General features: G+C 39.7%; 1 pseudogene; it reads right to left on the minus strand.

The window, feature by feature from the left end:
* Positions 1–9,185: 9,185 nt before the first annotated feature.
* Positions 9,186–18,906, minus strand: LOC146314012 (trace amine-associated receptor 1-like; annotated as a pseudogene).
* Between the last annotated feature and the right edge of the window lie 1,394 nt (positions 18,907–20,300).

Here is a 20,300-nt window from a genome sequence, read left to right on the forward strand (position 1 = left end):
CCGCCCCTGTCACAGGACAGCAAAGGTGGATTTGGACACACCTTGAATAAATTATACCCATTGCGCCTCACACTTGCCACTTTTACTTTAGATCAGCATAAGATGGGGCCCACTGTTTCCATTACAGATGGAAAAACTGAGTGATAAGAAGAAAATCAGTCCAATGCTACACCTGATATGCCCACCCAGTTACGTAATCTCCTAATCAGAATATGATGGTCTACTGTGTCGAACGTAGAGCTGAGGTCCAGAAGTACTAACACAGAACACTCATCTGCATCAGAGAACATTAGAATATCATTTGAAAACCTTCAAGAGAGCTGTTTGCAAAACCCTGACTGGAACTTGTCATAAATATTGTGCCTCATCAATGCAGCAGTGAGCTGACTGGCCACAACTTTCTCTAAAATGTTTGATAAAATGATGATTTGATATTGGCCTATAGTTCATGAGCAATGCAGGGCCTAAGTAATTTATTTTAATATGGTCTTGGTAGTGGCATGCTTAAAATAGGAAGCTACACTTCCTATGGGCAAAGACAATTTACAATTTCTAATACAATGGGGGCAATAACTGGCAATCCCTTAAAGAGTAGAGAGGCTGGTATTATATCCACAGGGCTAGAAGTTGGTTTTATTTTTCCAATCAGGACCATCAAATGTGGCTGATTTATAAGTTTGAATTAGTCTAAATCAGTTTGCAATCAAGAAGGGCAAGACAAGAGTGAGCAGGCTCTAAAATGGATGCTGGACCTAACAGACACAACCTTCTCAACAAAGAATGTGAAGAACTTGTTACAGTCATTAGTAGTAAAACAGTAATGTAGAGGACTGTGGTAAATCAATATTGCTGATAGTGTTGAATAGAATTTTGGGATTTTGTTGCGAAGAGAAGATTAAAATAGCAATATAGGCCAACCGAGTTTTTGTTACTAACAACGTGTATTAGCGATATTTAGTCCAAGAGTAAAAATGAGATCCAATGTGTGGCCACTTATGTGAGCGGCTCCAGAAACATGCTGCTTAAAATTTAGAGATTCACCAATATTAAGAAAATCTGTGGCTGTACAATCTCTGGCATCAATAATGTGCAGATTAAAATTGCTATTTTATAGCACCTCATCTAGTTTAATAATAGAAGTCAGAAATTCAGTAAAATCAGATAAAAAGAGGGTGTAAGAATGGGTTTAGAAACAGAGGGAACAGTGGTACAAAAAACGCCTAACCATGGGGGAATGCTAGTGTGTTTAGCTGGGAGGGAGGGGTTTGCTTGTGGTGACTGGGAGTGACTAGGTGTGGAAAAGCAGAGTATGATAGTCAGTGTAAACATGAAGTGCTGATGGCATAGAAAATATTGTCAGCTAGACTGAGTGAACCAAGGCCATTTGTTTGGATACCATCAGGACGGAAGAAGGCAGATTAAAATTGCCAATAAATTCTAAATTGCAGCCTGCACAGGATGCTTTGAGCCAGGAATGGACACTGAGTGTGCCGCTAAATGGACCCACTCTGCAATTTAGTGGGAGGAGGGGCCTACTGACGAACACCCATCTAACTATCTAGAAGTAACAATTCAGTGGTCTGTTTGGAGATGTTATTGCAGCCAACATGCACAACATCATCCTGGGCTCGGGGATACTTCACAAGAGTGCCATGGATTTTTTCGCAGATGTTGACGACCTTAGTGGCAGGAAAGCAAAAATTATCTGTTCCCATAATGCGAGTTAGCTCCTGAAGCTAAAAGCGAGTCAGTTTTCCAACAATTGACAGGGTTTCAGGGACAGAGAGGCATAAATCTTTAAATCCAAGTCCTTGATGGATAAGATATCAAGCCTTCTTAAAAATATCACTAAAAGCAGCCAGGGCTAAAGAGTGTAGCACAAGATATTCTTTTAAAAACTGTGTAAAATCCGGTTAAAAAAGGTCCAAGCATGACAGAGCCTCTGACTCAAGCAATGGTATGCAAATTGCAGAGGGTCAAGGGTGGGCAGAAGCATGGAGCAGAAAAGAGACTGGGATTTAACCAGTCTCTCAAAAAATTTGCTGGCTATTGAGATAAGGGGTATGGGGCACCAGTCGTTTAAAGTGGTCACTTTCTGTTGTTTGGGGATGGGGATGACGGTGATGCATTTGACACAGATGGGGATAATTCAGAGGGAGAGTGACAGGTTGAAGACTGTTGTGAAAACCCCCTCCAACTGGTGGACACAGACCTCCAGGACATGTCTAGGGATGCCATTGTCACTGGTCGCTTTGTGTGGGCTGCAGAGGAGAGTTGTGGAGGTGGCAGGCGGTTCAGGTGTCCCGATGAGGTAGGGGTGCAGTTGCAGAGGGGCACTGGTGTTAAGGAAAGGAGTGAATGGTGGTGGTAGCGGTGGGGACAGTGGTGTTCAGTGTGGGTTCTGGTCATCTGCAGAGGTTGGCTTGGGGCAGGACATGGCAGGAGGTCTGGCAGAGGGGTCAAACCTGGCATAGAAATGATTAAGTTCAACTAGAATGGTGGATGCTATGTTTCTAATTTATTGTCTTGGTCCTTTAAAGTCTGCAATGGTTTGGAGTCCTTGGCATGGCTGTCTCGAGCTGTTGGAGACCAGCTTGGGCTCGATCTAATTTCTGTACTACCTCTTTGCCTGTTTTATAACTGTCCTTGAATGTGGTGACTACGTTCTCAGTGCACATCTTGATTAAGCTGGTGACTGTGTCTGTGGCATCAATGATGCTGTCATTTGAGGTCCCAGTTCATGTGATCAAAACAATACTGAAGGATGGCATCAGATTGATATGACCAGCAGTGAACGGTCCTATAGGCAGGGGCTTCACGTTTCAGTCTCTGCCTATAAGTGGGCAGAAGCAGGATGGAGGAGTGATCTGCAAAATGGTGGACAGGGGAAGGCTTTGTGGCCATTGTAGAAGGGGTGTAGCAGTGGTCCAGTATGTTGTCTCCACAAGTGTTAGACTGTTTGTATTGTCTTCCAACCAGATGAGACAAAAAACTCTCCAGTTTATTCTAGGTCCACCTTGCAGTCTGTAACCATTTGGACATTTTTAGTTTTTTGTAGAGAGAAATTTTCAGTTAACCTGAGTGCTCTGTGTGTTTCACAACATGCTGATTTGTTTTGTGCATCTGTACTGATGGGAGCCCTCGGTCTGTCTTCATGGGTCATTAGCACATCATGGACAAGGGAGTCTCTTAAAAGGGTAGTCAGTGTGGTACAATTTATTATGAGACTTCTGTGAACTTGGACGACTCATAGACAACAGATTGAAATAAGAAACCAGATCAACACAGGCTGAGATATTCTGACTTTGAATTCTGAAAATGTTGGGTCATACCCATAATGCAGCTCCATTCTTGTCTCTTCAGTCTGGTTATAAATCACCCCATTTCATACTTTCAAACTGTGAGATTGCATTTCACAGAATACAATGTTGTGTACGTGAGTTACAGCACTTCTTCTCATTAACTTTTGGGGAGAGAATATCCATAGTCATCCAAACTTAGCTGTTATGTTAAAAAAAAATAAACACTCGGTTAAGGTTGAAAAAGATCATGGTTTGTGTTGAAATCAGTACAAGTAGGAATAAATTAAATATCATATACTCTCACTTTTTCAGATTCCAGGTTCACAGTCAACAAACCTCATCCTGATTTGCCTGAGAATCACCTGCAAAATCTGTTTGCCTTTCAATCTGTGCTAGGCAAGGCCTTATTCAATTCAGGGTGCTACGGTGCCTTAATAAGTCAAAAGTCAAACACTTAAGCCTGTTTGCAGTTGAAGGTTCTACTTGTGAAAGACTCTCACCTGAATGAACTCTGCACAGTGATCACATTGACCTAAGTTAAGTTGTGCTTTATTAGGTTTCCACATACTAATTGCTGAAAAGTACACAAATTATGTACAATGAATGGTTGTGTGGTCTGTATGAGCGTCAAGATTAAATTTTCCCCAGGGACCCCTAGAATGGAGTTTCTTGCTTTGCCCAGGGGCCACATTTGCAAAATGGCAGAACTTAATATACAAACATTAATTATAACATTATACCAGATAAAATAAATAAACACTAAAAAGCTAATAACTCATCTTTTATTGAAATTCCCTATTTTCAAAATAGCAGACTTATTAACCTGACTTATTACCTAAATTAACTTTGTACAATGATTCAAAGATAAATCAGATATTTAACTGAATTTAAAAACTGCAACTGTATTTTAGTTGTACTTTGGTAACATTTAAAACAGGCTACAACATTGAACATAACTGGAACCTCTTCCATCCTACCAGGGACATAAAGAGCAGCTTGTTTAAGCTCTTTTAGTCTGTAATACACATTTATGGTCTCAGAATTATCCTCATTTCTGTGTAACTTTTGCTTCTCTTTAGCCAATGACGGCACTTTGCACAGCCTCCATGAGTGATATATATCTGTCCCTACTTCCTGGGAAAAATGGTGTCAATCACTTTTCACTGTGAATGAGAAAACAGAGGGCCACCTGGCAGCCTGTTGGGGGCCAGATTTGGCCCGCTGGCCGCAAGTTGAGTATCACTGCCCTACAAGGATAATGTGGCTCTGCCTGAACTTACAAATAAAATGTTTATAAATTAAAGTAGTTTTTGATGCTGACTTTTTTCACATAATTTTTCATTGCATTGAATGTAATCATTTAACAACTAATATTGTAATGTGGGTTGACTGACACTAATAATGACTTGATGTTGTTAAGACACAACCTGCAGTGTGCACAAGAGAAAAGGCCAAAAAAAAAATTGTCATCATGGACCTTGAATGTGGATATTTTCTCTGCTTAGTCTTGGATTCACAGCATCTTCATTGGTGTCAAAGCAAAGACAGAATGTGAACTTATTAACTTGCACAAACAAGTGATTCTACTAGAAAGGATGCTAAAGTGTGTACCAATGAATTAATTATCTGAACAGAGACAAAAGTAATCCAGCATTCTTTAGCTATTTTGGTGCCTGGAATACTAGAATTTTTTACTACTTCATTATGATCCACACAGTGTTGTCGCTGTGTCTGCAGCAAAAAACAAGTAATGGTACTGAAAAAGTGATTCTACTGTAAAGGATGCTAAAGTGTGCATCCATAATTTTATCATCTGAACAAAGACAAAAGTAATCCAGTATCGTTTAGCTCTGTTCCTGCTGGCAAAACTAGAATTTTTAACTACGTCATTATGATCCAAATAGTGTTTTGGTCAACAAATACTTATTTCTGTTTCCCTCTGCAGCCAAAACAAATGATTCACAGAGAATGTCAGAGCTGTACTCCTGCATTCATTATGCAGCATCTGTGACTGAATACATACAGTAAGAAATGAGGAAAACAATTAAATATGTGGATCCTGTGATTGTTTACAGACAATGACATTGAAACTCTTGTATGTACTGTTTACTATGTACTGCTATCTGTGTACTGAGTTGTACATACAGATACTTTATGTATAGTACAGTGGGAAATTTTATATGAGCTGCACTAGAAAGAGATGTAAATCTTCAGAGTCAAACTAGTGATGATCACCAGCAAGTCATGAGTCAAGAGAGCTTAGAATGAGTAAAATCACCTTGAAATATTTTCCCAGAAATGATCATTCTGAAAGCTGATCGAAACCAGCTGTAAAAGAAACCATAGATGAATGGATTGAGCATCGAATTTGACCATCCAAGCCATATACATGCATAATACACAGTAAATGGTATTCTGTAATCAATGTAAGGGTCAATGGTCCAACAAAGAAAGAAAGGAGTCCAGCAGATCAGAAAAACTCCCATCATAATAGCCAGAGTTTTGGTGGCCTTTTTCTCCATCTTACTTTCAGAATTTGTGCTCTGACAGGTTGTGTTCTGGATGCTGCGTGCCTGTCTCTTTGCCACCATAAAAATCTTTAGGTAGATGATAGACATTATTATAGCTGGGAGGTAAAAAGCAAAAACATCTTGTAAATCTGCAATTGAAAAGCTAAGAGTAGATATAGTCCAGCTCACAAGGATCATAAACACAATAACACGGATATTAATTTTAGTGCTGTACTTCAGAGGCTGACACACAGCATAATATCTGTCAACAGAAATAAAGCACAAATTCCACACAGAAGATGCACACAGATAGAGATCAAAGTCATCTAGTACTGAACAGGCATTTCCTGAATCTGGTATCACAAGATAAAGCAAAAGTAAAACCCCAACAAGAAAGTCAGCTACAGCGAGAGAGAGGATGAGGAAGTTTGTAGGAGTGTGGAGCTGTTTGAAGTAAATGATGGAGATTATTACAAGAATGTTGCCACATAATGTAAGAACTGATAAAGACCCAACAAAAAAATATACTAAATACATGTCAGGGATTGCTGTTTTGAAAGGTATATATGGCGCTTCAAGACAGAGAATTTTTTCTTCCCAAACATGATTAGAGCTGTTGAAAAAAGAGTTAGTTTCCATGTGCATAAATGATCAATAATAGTTAATTAACATTTCCAATAACATGCCTTAAATCAAGTTTTTTTTCGTTCTAGTTTCCGTAGAGAGAGATTTTCAGTTAGTTTTAGTGCTCTGTGTGTTTCTCACCATGCTTATCTGGTTTGTGCATCTGTACTGATGGGAGCTCTTGGTCTGTGACACTGAGCAGTATATTGGATCAGTTATTCTTCAGGGCTCATTAGCATATCACTGTCAAATGAGCCTCTCAAAGGAGTACTCAGTGTGGTAAAATTTAGTGTTGTGCATCCATAAACTTGCAGGACTCATAAAAAATGTGCAAAAATAACACAACTTTACACTTTGACAACAAAGTACATACTCCAAAGTACACTTTTGTGTAAATATACACTGATCAGGCATAACATTATGACCACTGACAGGTGAAGTGAATGACACTGATTATCTCTTCATCATGGCACCTGTTAGTGGGTGGGATATATTACGCAGCAAGTGAACATTTTGTCCTCAAAGTTGATGCGTTAGAAGCAGGAAAATTCGTGAAGTGTCAGGATTTGAGTTAGTTTGATAAGAGCCAAATTGTGATGGCTAGACGACTGGGTCAGAGCATCTCCAAAACTGCAGCTCTTGTGGGATGTTCCCAGTCTGCAGTGGTCAGTATCTATCAAAAGTGGTCCAAGGAAGGAACGGTGGTGAACTGGTGACAGGGTCATGGGCGGCCAAGGCTCTTTGATGCACGTGGGGAGCAAAGGCTGACCCGTGTGGTCTGATCCAACAGACAAGCTACTGTTGCTCAAATTGCTGAAGAAGTTAATGCTGGTTCTGATAGAAAGGTGTCAGAATACACAGTGCACTGCAGTTTGTTGCTTATGGGGCTACATAGCTGCAGACCAGTCAGGGTTCCCATGATGACCCCTGTGCACTTCCGAAAGCGCCAACAATGGGCACATGACATCTGAACTGAACCACGAACAATGGAAGAAGGTGGCCTGATCTGATGAATCACGTTTTCTTTTACAGCATGTGGCTCGTCGGGTGTTTGCACGTCGCTTACCTGGGGCACACATGGCACCAGGATGCACTATGGGAAAAAGGCAAGCCGACAAAGGCAGTGTGATGCTTTGGGTAATGTTCTGGCAGGAACCCTTGGGTCCTGCCATCCATGTGGATGTTACTTTGACATGTACCACCTACCGAAGCTTTGTTCATGTACACCCTTTCATGTTGTTGCCAGCGGTTTACACATTAATGGCTGTGTGCTGAGTTATTTTGAGGGGACAGTAAATTTACACTGTTATATAAGCTGTACACTGACTATTTTACAAGTGTCATTTCTTCAGTGTTGTTCCATGAAAAGATATAATTAAATATTTGCAGAAATGTGAGGGGTGTACTCACTTTTGTGAGATACTGTATATGTGTTTGTGTGTGTGTGTGTGTGTGTGTGTGTGTGTGTGTGTGTGTGTGTGTGTGTTTTATATATATTAACAGATAAATAAGATACAATGAAAAACTGCAACTGTATTTGGTTGTGCTTTGTTAGAATTTCAAACAGGTTACAGCATTAAATATAATTGGAGCCACTTGCATCCTACCAGGGACAGAAGGAGCAGCATATCTAAACTGTTTTAGTCTGAAATAAACATTCATGGTATCAGATTTATCCTCATTCAATAATTACACTTTTTCGAAACATGAAAGACCATCATGGAAATCAGCCTTTTCTCTGTTACTAACACTGTAATTTAGCCTTTCAGCAAACATTGGCGTATCTGTCTCTCCTTCCTGGGAAAAAAGAATAAATGAATTGAATTGTATTGTGACTGAGAAACCACCAGGTGTGCCACCTGCTAGCCTATTGGGGTCCAGAATTCCTTTTGATAACTGAGAATGCATAAAATGAAAATGTATACAGTCTTCAAATAATAATAATAATAATAATAATAATAATAATAATAATAATAATAATAATAATAATAAACTTGTGCATGTACTGTTTTGTGAAAGTGGATTAATTGACTGTCTCACAAAGGCAAGCCAAATGTCCACTAATAAAGACTCAGTGTTGTTAAGAGAATCTGCAGTATGGACAATAAAAATGGCCATGGTCATCATGGGCCATGAAAGTGGACATTTTGTCTATTAAGTCCTGGATTCACAGAATCTTTATACATGTTAAAGCAGAGACAGAATGAGAATTTATTCACTTGCATGAAAAAGTACTTCTCCTGTAAAAGATGCAAAAGATGTACAAGTGTAGATTCGTAAATGTGTTATCTGGACAGAGACAAAAGTAACCCACCGTTCTCTACTTGAGCTTTTTTTGTGATGGGAATTGTGATTGTGAACAATGTACAGTTTTCTGCCAACTGATTTTGATCTTACTACAAACAAAATACAGTATACAAACTTTGTACTTATCCTACCTTATGTGAAATCATTTACAGTGACAAAATGTCTTATTTTACACTTACCAAAAGCTACAGTAAGAGAAAGATAACTTCAACATTAGTTTCTGGAGTTTTATTCACACAGAGAACTTCAGCGCTATATTCTGTACACAGCTGTGATACTGAGATTATTGTATGTACTGTTTATTATGTACTTCTATCTGTCTACTGAGTTGTGCATACAGATACTTTTTGCATAGTGTAGTAGCAAATTTTATATGAGCTGCAGTAGAAAGAGATGTTAATCTTCAGAGCCAAATTGGTGATGATTACCAGCAAGTCATGAGTCAAGAGAGCTTAGAATGAGTAAAATCACCTTGAAATATTTTCCCACAAATGATCATTCTGAAAGCTGATCGAAACCAGCTGTAAAAGAAACCATAGATGAATGGATTGAGCACTGAATTTGACCATCCAAACCATACAAATGCATAATATGCAGAAACTGGGATTTTATAATTAACCAAAGGGTTAAAGGTCCAACAAAGAAAGAAAGGAGTCCAGCTGATCAGAAAAACTCCCATCACAATAGCCAGAGTTTTAGTCGCCTTTTTCTTCATCTTACTTTCAGACTTTGTGCTCTGACAGGTTGTGTTCTGGATGCTGCGTGCCTGTCTCTGTGCCACAGTCAAAATCTTTAGGTAGATGACGGACATCATGGCAGCTGGGAGGTAAAAAGCAAAAATATCTTGTAAACCTATAATTGTAAAGCTAAGAGTCGATATCATCCAGCTCAACAGGATCATGATCACAGTAACACGGACATTTATTTTAGTTCTGTACCTCAGAGGCTGACACACAGCATAATATCTGTCAACAGAAATAAAGCACAAGTTCCAAACAGAAGATGCGCACAGATAGAGATCGAAATAGCCTAGTACCGAACAAGAACTTGTCGTAGCTGGTATCACAACAAACAGTATTAGTAAAACCCCAACAAGAAAGTCAGCTACAGCAAGAGAGAGGATGAGGAAGTTTGTAGGAGTGTGAAGCTGTTTGAAGTAAATGATGGAAGTTATTACAAGAAGGTTCCCACATATTATAAGAACTGATAAAGAGCCAACAAAAATATATACTAAATACATTGCGGGGACTGCCATTTTAAAAGGTATATCTGGTGCTTCAAGACAGAGAATTTTGTCTTCAAAAACATCAGCAGACCCGTTGACAAAAAAGTTAGTTTCCATGCATAAATGATTATTAATATTGAATTAACACTTCCAATAATAGGCCTTAAATCAAGCAAATTAGTCGTTTGTAGTTTTCTGCAGAGAAAGATTATCTGCTGATTTTAGTGCTCTGTGTGTTTGTCACCATGCCTGTTTGGTTTGTGTATCTGTACTAATGGGAGCTCTTGGTCTGTGACACTGAGCAGTATATTGGATCAGTTATTCATTGGGGCTCATTTGCATATCATTGTCAATGGAGCATCTCAAAGGGGAACTCAATGTGGTACAATTTCGTATTGGACTCCTGTGAACTTGGAGGACTCATAAGAGACAGATTAAAATAAGAGACTAGTTTGAGTAGGTTTAGGTGACAAAATTTCTTGATCAGGATTTGTAAAAGATCATAAGAATGTTAGACAATTGGGGAATACTATATATACCACAGTCCCACTTTTTTAGATTCCTCCAGGTTCCTTGCAGTTATATTAATGTTACCACACCTTCCTTTGCCTGACGAATCACTCATAGAGTCTATGTTCCTTTGAACTTTCAAAAAAGGAGGGCAATTTCTTTTATTTATAATTTCTTGTCTAATTTTCAAAACCCATCATTGGAGACTCTGGCCTCTGGTATGGAAGGGGGTAGGAACTTGGCAGAGCAGTGGGCACATATGGCCTCAATCTGCACCTGGCATAGACTCTGGCCAGCTTCACTGCACATTTATTCTCGCCATGTTCTAATCTGTGCACTTTTTGGAGTTCAAGCTTTAAAATACTGTCAGCTGTTTTCAAAATGGCCTTTAATAATATGGTACATGGTCCTTCCACATCACCCCCCAAGCTCTGGCCCACACATGATCCGCAGCTTAAGTGCTGTGGTGAGTAGAAAGGACACTTGAATGCTAGGCTTTACTTTGAAGAGCTCTGTGTGGCACTGGAGTCTAAAAAAAAAAAAAAAAAAGATTTAAAAGATTGAAAAGCATTACTTTCACCTCCATTGAGTGACATCACGACAGAGAGTATTTTCACTGGCATAACTGGGAAACTGGGCAGGCTGGTTGTCATACAAATAGATTATATGATTGTGATGTTTATTGTAAGTTCGGTGATATCTGCTGCCTTGTCTTTGAAATACACCTGTGTTCAGCTCACCGAAGCAGAGCTGTCTGCCTGTCTGTGAAACAGTGTGTCTGTGCAGCAGATCTTGAGTTGAATCAGCACGGACACTTCCTTGGATGCTTGGGATCTGGTCCAATTTCCAGGGTTCCAAAGAAATTAAAAAAATCGACGTTATGCTGGCATCGGAGACAGAGCTAAGCTTCACACAAAGGGAAAGTACGGGGTGGGGTCGAAGTTGTAGAGGAAGCTTTCTCTTGGTTCAGGTGTTCTGATTGATAGTTCTAGCAACCAATAATAGTGACAACATGGATCTTGGGTAGGCGGACAACCAAACCTATGCTGGAGTGACCCATTATTTCACCTGAGTTACAGTAAGCCGGTGTTGTCTGCCCTTTTCATCTTGTCTGTCATTCGGGTCCCAGTTGATTGTTTTGTATTTCTGCTTCAGTGTAATTGTGTTGCAGGCTTTTGTGGCTCTCCTCCAACTGCTTGCTCCTACACTCTGCCTCAGCTAAACGGTAGGTATAGTTCATATAACATTAAGGATAATTAAGGATAATCATATTGGAAGTATTATCACTGATTATTAATTTTGTGCCTTTTATAGGCTGCAGCTACATATACAGCCCATCACTGGCCACCACTCCCCTGGATAAGTTGCTGTTTTGGCTCTACTCTCCTCCATAAACTATTGTTTCTGTGCTGGGATAACCTACTGTGTTGGCTGTTGGCTCTCCGCTAAGCTACTGCTTCGGCTGTTTCAGCTTCTTGTGTTTTGGCTGTGCTGGGTTCAGCTTTGTGGTGTCTGTCTCTTTCCTGTGACTCCAGCGCTGACTGGGGTATTCTGACCCAAGCCGTGGCCACATCCCTGATAGCCATAAAGCACAGCTGCCTACACATACTCTTAATTGTACTTTAATGTGTATATTTGATTACCTGCGTTGTTTGAGTTAATTAACAAAATACTCTTTGCTAATTACAATTCTGTTAAGTGATGATATTATTAATTTTGTACATTTTAATTCAGATTGGGGTTTTCTTTCCTATATTTTGATTTTAATTTTAAGTAATGGTCACTGGAGTGAATGTGAGTGAGTGTCTCTGGACAGGCATGGCAGGCCTCGGCGGAAGTCCAATCCCCTGTCTTCATGACTCCTTTTTTGGTTGGTGTACTGTGTCATGGGTGGTAGTTAAGAACCCCTCCCCCTTTTTTTGTGTTTGTGGCCTGCTGCCACGCTAAGCCCAGCCTGTCCTCCAATGTTAGTTAGTTGTACCTGCCCTTGACCTTAAACCCTGGTGGGTACATCCATTTATATATTTATTATTTATATTCATTATACATTTTAACATTTGGTTCTCATCGATTGATTTATTTCTTTTTTTGCTAAATAAAGTTATTATTTTAACGGAACACGTCTCCTGCCCTGGTGATACTGAACCAGTGTTCCCCAACAATTGTTTGATAACTTATAATTAGGGGTGGGACTCGATCAAAAAAATTATCTAATTAATTAGAGTCTTTGTGATTAATTAATCTCAATTAATTGCATTTTAATGGCATAACAATATTTGCCACAAGAAGCAACATTTTTCAATTTAAATGGATTTTGGTATATGACTGAATCAAATGACAGACATGCATACATTTAAACAACAAAATATTGTTTATTTTGCATCAGTCTAACAATGGCACTATAAATCATAATGGTGGCTATATTCAAGCTTTCATAGAACTTTAAAAATGATTTAATTTTAATTATTAAAAGTGCAGCGTTTTGCCCATCTGATTATGTTTACTTGCTCTGATTTTGTTGATTAAGTCCTCTTTCCTTGCTCTTTGTGCTTCTACCATGGATAAGCGGGCTAGGTAGTTAAATTGTTTATTTTCTGTCTTTATGATCGTGAGACTGCAGGGGGTCTTTTATTTGAAAATCAAACGGATTTTCCCCTGTTTTCCGTGCCTGACTTCCTACCTGTTCAACCTGCTCTGTGGCAATTGACGTGCTATCCATCAAAAATAGACTTGCTGCGTATTCTCTGTGGAGCACTGAGCTGCTTCTGGGATGCTGCTGAGATGCACCACGGTGCTTCTGGTATTTCTGGTATATACCATTGACTAGAATGGCAGTGAATTACTCCGAGTGTCACAGCGCAGCCGCGCCTGGTGTAAATTAGTGGTCAGTGTGATCGGTGGACCAGGAACTCGTGCACTAACAAATGTTCCGTGTTGTCTGGAGTGCAAACTGCGATTAAATGCGTTAATTTCTTTGATGCATTTTTTTTTTGTAATTAATTAATCATAATTAACGCGTTAAAGTCCCACCCCTACTTATAATATAATATACTTTATATAATATAAAATATAATTTCCTGGGGGTGAAACTCCACTGGGCGGCATTGTTGCAACACTTTCAATCCCCTGCTCCCGCCACATTTACAAGCAATGAATAATCATTTGGATAATCATTGGACAGGATGCACTTGATGCACCTTAAACAGGTATTATTTCTGTTCACCTTGTGCTTAACAAGTTGCCACATAGTAAATACTGCATAAAGGATGTACAGTGAATGGGTTAGTGTGTGGGGTCAGAATAAGCATAAAACTTGTATTTGCACCAGGAACCCCTAAAACAGGGTTACTCAACTTGCTTTGCTCAGGGGCCAATTTTGCAAAATGACAGGAGCATAGGGGGCAGCAACTTTAAAAGAAACACTAACCCCGCATTTACACCAGGTGCGGCTGTGCCGCGGCACGCAAAGAAATAGAACCCATTCTAGTCAGTGCTGTAATTTACACCAGAAGCGCCACGGTGCGTCTCAGCAGCGTCCCAGAAGCGGCTCGGCTCGGCGCTCCACTCCGCGGAGAATACGCAGCGAGTCTATTTTCAACGGATGGCGCGTCAATTGGCACAGAGCTGGTCGAACGGGCAGGAAGTCAGGCACGGAAAACAGGGGAGAATCCGGTTGATTTTCAAAATAAAAGACCCCATGCAGACTCGCGATCATGAAGACAGACAGAAAATAAACTATTTAACTACGTAGCCTGTTTATCCATGGTAGAAGCACAAAGAGCAAGAAAGGGGACTTAATCAACAAAATTAGAGCAAGTAAACATAATCAGATGGGCAAAACGCTCCGCTGCTGAAACGCTTCTGAAACGCTGCTGGTGTAAATTGAAGTCGTGTGCATGACGGAGCAAAACCGCGCAGGCGCGCCTGGTGTAAATCCCGGGTAATAATCACATTACTTATCAAACAAAATGAATAAACATTAAAACTAGAACCTCACAGACCCCAAGTTTTGCTCCTCTTCATCTATAATCACACTTTGCACAGTCTGAAAGGTTTTCGTGCAAATCAGCTACCGGTCTGTTACTAACAGTCTAATTTAGACCATCATCCAAAATTATCATATCTGTCCTGCATTCCTGTGAAAAACTGTTCATCAATTTATTTCTATTGTGAATGAGAAAATAGTCTGAGGGCCCCCTGGTTGTAAGTTGAGTATTACTGCCTTACAAGGATAATTCAGCCAAGCCTGAACTGACACATTAAAGTTTTTGATATTAAAGTAGTTTTTAATGGCTACTTTCTGTCTCACATATTAAAATATTGCATTAAAATGTGGTGATTCAACAACTATGTTGTAGTGTGGGTGCATTGATTGGTCACTGATTAAACCACAACAGAGGTGAGATGTGTAAAAGTCAGACTGAACATTGATAACTAAAAAAATGAAAACCTATACAAAGTCTTTAGGTTAAAAAAAGAAAAACTTATTGTTTTATAAATTAATTCATTGTGAAACTGTCTTACAAATTCAAGCCAAGTGTCCACTAATAATGTGTGAACAGTGTGGACAACATAAATGCCCATGGTCCTCATGGACAGTGAAAGTGGATATTTTCTCTAATTATTTTTGGATTCACAGCATGTTTTTAAGTGTTAAAGCAGAGTCAGACTGAAAACTTATTAACCTGCACAAAAAATGATTCTACTCTAAAGAATGCTAAAGTGCACATGCATAAGACAGAGGCAACAGTAATCCAACATTCTGTACTTGAGTGATTTCTGCAGGGTGAAAACCAGAAATCATCCTTTATGTTTATAATTACTATTATAATCTACACATTGTTGTGGACACCATGGAAATTGTTGCCAACTTATTTTAGATGTGACTATGATGAAGAATTTTGTATAATCCTGGGTTACTGAATCACATTTACAAACATTTTAAATAATTGCAGCCAAAGCAAATGATGAAGGCACTGACTGAAAACTACCATAAGAGAAAGATCATTTCAATGCAGCATCTGACTGAATACATACAGTAAGAAATGAGGAAAACTATGAGATATGTGGATCCTGTGATTATTTACAGACACTAACATTGAGATTATTGTATGTACTGTTTACTATGTGCTGCTATCTGTGTAATGAGTTGTACATACAGATACTTTATGCATAGTACAGTGGTAAATTTTATATGAGCTGCAGTAGAAAGAGATGTAAATCTTCAGTGATGATTACCAGCAAGTCATGAGTCAAGAGAGCTTAGAATGAGTAAAATCACCTTGAAATATTTTCCCAGAAATGATCATTCTGAAAGCTGATCGAAACCAGCTGTAAAAGAAACCATAGATGAATGGATTGAGCATCGAATTGAACCATCCAAGCCACCTAAATGCTGTAAAGACAGGAATTGGTATTGTGTAATTAGTCACAGGATAAAAGACCCAACAAAGAAAGGAAGGAGACCAACAGATCAGAAAAACTCCCATCACAATAGCCAGAGTTTTAGTCGCCTTTCTCTCCATCTTACTTTCAGACTTTGTGCTCTGACAGGTTGTGTTCTGGATGCTGCGTGCCTGTCTCTGTGCCACAATCAAAATCTTTAGGTAGATGGCACACATTATGATAGCTGGGAGGAAAAATCCTAAAATGAATTGTAAATCTAAACTTGAGCGGCTAAGAGCAGCTAGAGTCCAGCTCAGGAAGATCATGATCATAATTACACGGACATTAATTTTAGTACTGTACTTCAGAGGCTGACACACAGCATAATATCTGTCAACAGAAATGAAGCACAAGTTCCAAACAGAAGCCGTGCAGAGATAGAGATCAGTAGAGTTTTGTAGTACACAATAGGTTCTTGTAGTCGGTATCAAGCCATAAGACAAAAGTAAAACCCCAACAAGCAGGTCAGCTACAGCAAGAGAGAGTACGAGGAAGTTTGTAAGAGTGTGGAGCTGTTTGAAGTAAATGATAGAGATTATTACAAGAAGGTTGCCACATATTATAAGAATTGCTAGAGAGCCAAAAAAAAAGAATATTGAGTAAGTGATGGCAATGGATGCTGTTGGTGGTACATTACAGAGAATTTTGTCCTCATAAACACCATCAGACCTGTTAACAAAAATGCTAGAATCCATTCATAAATGATCATAAAAAATGAATTAACATTTGTAGTAGCATGCCTTAAATGAAGAAAATTAATAGTTCCTAGTTTTCTGTAGAGAGATTTTAAGTCAATGTTAGTGCTCTGTGTGTTTCACACCATGCCTTTTTGATTTGTACATCTGTACTGATGGGAGCTCTTGGTCTGTGACACTGAGCAGTATATTTGGATCCAAGTTGTTATTTTGGGCTCATTAGCATATCATGATCAAGGGAGTCTCTTAAAGGAGTAGTCAGTATAGTTACCATTAGTAATCATTAGTATAATATAATATAGAATTGCAAATCTTGTAAACTTGGAGGGCTTATAAAGATGAATTAAAACAAGAAAACAGAGCAACAGAGGCTAAGATATCATGACTTTTTGTTCTTTATTCTCATGATGAAAAAAAAAATGAAAATGTTAGATTTTCACGTAGGAAGAGAAAGTAAAACTGTGCATCAGCTGATAGTTCAGCCATAAAACCAGCAGGCCTGTGGAGCTTCTAACCCGAGGCTACAGCAGCCGCTGTCTGGCATCACCTTCACCAGCACCTGCACACTCTGCGCTGTGAATTAAGGGATTTATTTCAGGGAATTACAAGAGTGGCAAGAGAAACAAACCAAATGATTCTGATTAAACAAAATGTATGCTACTCTTTAAAAAGGTCTCTCACTGTTGCAAATCTTTTTGATATTGTCAGAAACTCAGAATAACAGCCTGAGGTGGTCAGTGGCAAAAACAAGCACAAGTAATCAAGCCAGCATTACTGTCCTGTGTGCTCTGCTGTGTGCCTGTGAGGCTGTGACTCACAGCGTGTCACCTGCAGTCCTCTTCTCGTCGTCTATCACCGTTAGTTTTGTCGTGATTTAGAGAATGGGTTTGTAGAGTTTGGAGCCTGTCATGCTGTTGCATTGCTCTCTGTACCGTGTCATCAACAAAGGAGGCACTGAAACTTTTTTTTAAGCAACCACTTGTTTCAACTTCTCTAATCAGTAAAACTACAAACTACAAGTGCATGTTGTCACCAGGATTTCTTTGTATGACAGATAATCTAAAACTATATTTATGATTCATCTTATTTATATTTTCTCACTGACATGTTCTCCCTGTGCATTTCTGTAAGCGTATATCTGTTCTATCCTTTAACTATAATGCAGTAAATAACAATATGTAAACAAAAACTATACACCGATCAGACATACCATTATGACCACTGACAGGTGAAGTGAATAACACTGATTATATCTTCATCATGGCACCTGTTAGTGCAGTGTTCCCCAATAGATTGTTATAACATAACAATAAACGTGAATCCACTGTGTACTGGTATGCAACTTTATTAGCAGCTTCCTCGTAACATTGCGCCAACAACATAATATGAGTATAACATCAAAGTCTCTGGTAACATCCTCTCTGCCCATTAAATAAATAATAATAAAAAATAAATAAATGACAAGAACCAGCAATTCCACATTTCTTTCTCTATCTAAATATACCTACACACCACTTTTATTATTATTATTAAACACTCCATGAATGTTATTTTTCAACAGCTGGAATAAAGTTGCCAGTTTGAACAGTCAGATAAGGCTCCTGTATGTTTGTGTGCCCGAGACTCACAAGCTCTCCTCCTCCCCTCTCCCTCACCTCCCTCTGTTGGTGACCACTGCCCTAACGCTCTCTGATTCTGGTTGCTATGGTAATGTTTACATCCCTTCAAAATAAGATGCAGATTCACCATAAAAACGAATATAAAGTGCATGAAAATTGTAACTCACTATAACGCTAAATCAATGGGAGCCCTAAGCTTGTTTCTCTGCAACGAGACGGTCCCATCTGGGGGTAATGGGAGACAAAAACACCCGAAGTGTGTTGCTTATATCCAGTCTACTCCGTTGTTTTGTTTTGGCTGCTGTCACTGCAGAAAACCAGAATGTCGGAAATGGCAACAGGGTTTTCAGTGCTGTGGTGGCGATCTCGGGGTATTCTGCCATGACTTTAATCCAGAACACCGGCATAGTTGTTGTCTCGAACACACTTTTACGGCCGCCATCATTTGTGATCTCCAGCACTTGATCTTCTTCTTGCAGACATGCTGGATTCACCTGGTTTGTTGACAAATGGGTCGCGGATCCATTCCTTGGCAGCTCGTGGGTCCTTTGAGGTTGGGAAGTAGCGCTCAAACTCTTTTAAAAGCAAAGACAGGTGATCGTGCACCAGCTTGGTGAATGAAGGCGCAGGCTCAGTCTCACCCGAAATCCCCGCTAATGTTTGAAACATGTCCAATACGCCTCTGTTCACGCGCCGTCCCCACAAATCCAGTTTGGCTTTAAATGCAGCTACTTTATCTGCCAACTTAAAGACAGTTGTCATTTTTCCCTGAAGTGACAGATTGAGTTCATTGAGCAAGCTGAATATGTCGCACAGGTAAGCCAGTTTTGAGACCCATTCCTCGTCACTGAAATGTGCTGCCAGCGGTGACTTCTTTTCTGTGAGAAATCTTTGCAGCGGCTCTTGTAATTCAAACACTCTGGCCAGTGATTTCCCTCCGGATAACCATTTTATTTCTGTGAATAAAAGAAGGCGCCTGTGCTCTGCGTCCATCTCCTCACAAAGGTGCTCAAACAGGCGCGAGTTAAGTGCGTGTGCTTTGATGGGGTTAATAACTTTAACGACATCATTCAATACGCTGTTAAATTCCGGTGGCATTTTTCGGCTTGCCAGCATTTCCCTGTGAATGATACAATGCGTGGATTCACACTCAGGTGCAACCTCCTCAATCCGAGTAGTTAAACCAGACAGCCGTCCGGTCATGGCAGCAGCTCCGTCTGTGCATATGCCGACATTTCAGTTTTCCTGATTTTTAACCATCCAGCAACTTGAACAGTTCTGTGGCTGTGGTGTTGGTTGGCAACGATAGTGCACATAACATATCCTCATGCACATCCTCCTGATAAATATATCACACATAAACAAGTAGTATTGCCTTGTTGTCAACATCTGTAGATTCGTCAACCTGGAGTGTGTACCACGGTGATTTATTAATCCTCTCCAACAATTGCGTCTCATTGTCTTCGGCTATTTCTTCAATGCGTCAAGTCACGGTGCTAGCCGACAGAGGCACCTGTGCTATCTTTTTAACAGCAGCCTCTCCTAGAAGTTCACGGCAAATGTCTTTAGTGGAGGGCAAGATCAATTCTTCACCAATAGTGAATGGCTTTTTAGCCTTAGCAATACGATTAGCCACTAAGTATGATGCTCTCAGTACATTCTCATTTACTGATGTGGTGGCCCTCAGTAATTTCTTCTGTCCTTCATGTTTTTTTCTTTCAAAATACTCTGGGGGCTTGTCTTTTAATCCAGGGTGCTTGGTCTCTAAGTGGCGAAGCAGTTTTGAAGGCTTCATTGCCTCATTAGAGAGATATTATGCAGAGCGGGTTTGGTGCGTGGGAATCACCTGTCGCGATAAATCCATATTTCAAGTAGGACTCCTGGTATTGTCTATTAAAAGCTTTCTTTTTCTTGGAAGTTGTAGGCTGTTCTTCTCTCTCTTCACTGTGCCTTTTCCCCTTCGCAAAGAAATTTTCCAAAGACGTCTGTTTCTTACTCATTTTGCTAGCTGGGTTAAATTTTCGCGCTCAAGTGACCGAGATGTAACCGAGAGAATCCGGTCA

This window comes from Lutjanus erythropterus, chromosome 15 (genome assembly GCF_056507025.1).
Source record: "Lutjanus erythropterus isolate fLutEry1 chromosome 15, fLutEry1.hap2, whole genome shotgun sequence".
In the NCBI taxonomy this organism is placed as follows: Eukaryota; Metazoa; Chordata; class Actinopteri; order Lutjaniformes; family Lutjanidae; genus Lutjanus; species Lutjanus erythropterus.